The sequence below is a fragment of the Triticum aestivum genome, chromosome 3A (assembly GCF_018294505.1).
Source record: "Triticum aestivum cultivar Chinese Spring chromosome 3A, IWGSC CS RefSeq v2.1, whole genome shotgun sequence".
NCBI classification, from domain to species: Eukaryota; Viridiplantae; Streptophyta; class Magnoliopsida; order Poales; family Poaceae; genus Triticum; species Triticum aestivum.
The window spans coordinates 574,709,637-574,711,942 of NC_057800.1; positions in this window are offsets into that span (position 1 = coordinate 574,709,637).

The window sequence follows — 2,306 nt, forward strand, 5'->3', positions numbered from 1 at the left end:
GTGCATCGAACCATCAGGCAAGCAACCAACCATTTGATCATATCGATACAATCCCATGTTCTCGCTCCTGCACTCTTGTACTGCATTAAGACAACGCGTTTCAAACTGCTGTGTGCTACGGTAGTTGAACCCATTTCCTCTGCATGACCTGTCATTGCCACAGTAACTAGATAAAACCCACTAGCATGTGTAGGAGTTGTTTGAGCCATATGTATGTGTTGTTCCTACCTTGCTATGCCTGCTATGCTTAGAGTCGTGTCAGGCCTGGTTCATCTGGGTGATGGGCTAGAGTGAAATGTTTATGTCGGTAATGAGAGTGGTGTGGTGAACACGATTTGGTAAAAGGTATCGATGAGAGGCCATGTAGGAGTACATGGTGGGTTGTTTCATTGAAGCCGACCTTAAGCACTGAGATCTGTATGTGTGATTTAAGAATCAGCTACTACCATGCATTGGGCCCGAAACCAATGGACCCTCTCGGCTTCTTATTCACCCTAGTTCTCCGTCCAGGAGTTGCAAGTAGTTTCTGGTGTTTGTAGCCTACTGGAGGCCGTGGACAGCGCTGACCGTAGGGGTGGGCTGTGATGCGGTAGGTACGTGGCACGGTGTACCGAATACCCGTTAGGTATCTCGGGAACCCTGTTCACATCGTTCGGGGCCGTATGGGAAACCTCGGCCGGACTCCCTGCGGATGGAACCTGGATAGGCGATAAACCTGGACTGGAGGCTTAGGTGATTAGGTAGGTCGTGGCCGACACCCACGTTGGGCTTCCGCTTGAAGGTTGCCGAGTACATGTCGTGTAAACGACGGTAAGTGGTGAGAGCGTGTATGAAGGAGTACACCCCTGCAGGGTTAACATGATCTATTCGAATAGCCGCGTCCGCGGTAAAGGACTACTTGGTTGCCTATACAGTTCATAGACAAGTAAATGGAAACTGTTAAAAGCCTCAAGATAAGTGTGAGTGCCGAGGATGGCTCTTCCGTAGGAAGACGGAGGTGGATCCTCGGTAGTGTATTGAAGTGGTGAGTAGTGGACTCGTGTGCGAAAAACCATTTCAAGTTGAAGTATCGTAGGATAGTCTAGCCAAGAGTCAAAGCTGGCTTGCTGCAATAACTCCACCAACCCTTCTTGATACTAAGCATGTATGTAGGATCTGATGTAAGTCTTGCTGAGTACCTTTGTACTCATGTTGCTATAATCTACATTTTTACAGAAGACGCTGCAACCCCTTCTGATGGGTTCTATGTAGACGTTGACATCAACGAGTAGGCTAAAGACCCAGGTGGTGACCCTGAGCTTGTGAAGGACCTTGTAGTATAGCTAGGCTTCCCAAGCCTCTTTTATTTTACTAGTTGTCTGTACTCAGACAAGTTACTTCCGCTGCTGGCTTGTATGACTGTATGACTTGTATGTTGGGTCGTGAGACCCGTACCTTCGTGTATGTTATGTATGGCTCCCTGAGCCTTAAATAAAGTACTTGTGTCGTAGATTCATGTTGTGATGCTTCGTTGTATTTGCACATATCGAGCATATTGTGTGTATGATTGAAATGCTTGGTATGTGTGGGATCTGACTATCTAGTTGTTTATCTTTAGTAGCCTCTCTTACCGGGAAATGTCTCCTAGTGTTACCGCTGAGCCATGGTAGCTTGCTACTGCTCTGGAACACTTAGGCTGGCCGGCATGTGTCCTTCTTCGTTCATGTGTCTGTCCCTTTGGGGAAATGTCACGCTTTGAGTACCGGAGTCCTGTTAGCCCGCTACAGCCCGGTTTACCGGAGTCCTGCTAGCCCAGTGCTACAGCCCGGACCCACTTGCTGATGACCGACACGTTCGAAGCTGGGTCATGGATGCCTGTCCCTGTAAGTCTGTGCCACTTTGGGTTTACGACTAGTCATGTCAGCCCGGGCTCTTTATCATATGGATGCTAGCGACACTATCATATACGTGAGCCAAAAGGCGCAAACGGTCCCGGGCAAAGGTAAGGCGACACCCGTGGGGATACCGTGCGTGAGGCCGCAAAGTGATATGAGGTGTTACCGGCTAGATCGATGTGACATCGAGTCGGGGTCCTGACAGCGTTGGCATCAGAGCCGGACTGCCTGTAGGTTCTCCAAGCCAAACTGGTCGATGTTGAGTCTAGAAATTCTTTAGTTATATGTAGGGGAATTGTTTGTGGGTTGGAACGTAAGGCTCTTTTTACTTCTTTATCTTATGACATTCTGATTTGAGTCAGTCCATTCTTCCACCGGGGGTTAAGGAATTAGGATCTATACTCTCTATCAGAATCACGTGTTACTAATCAG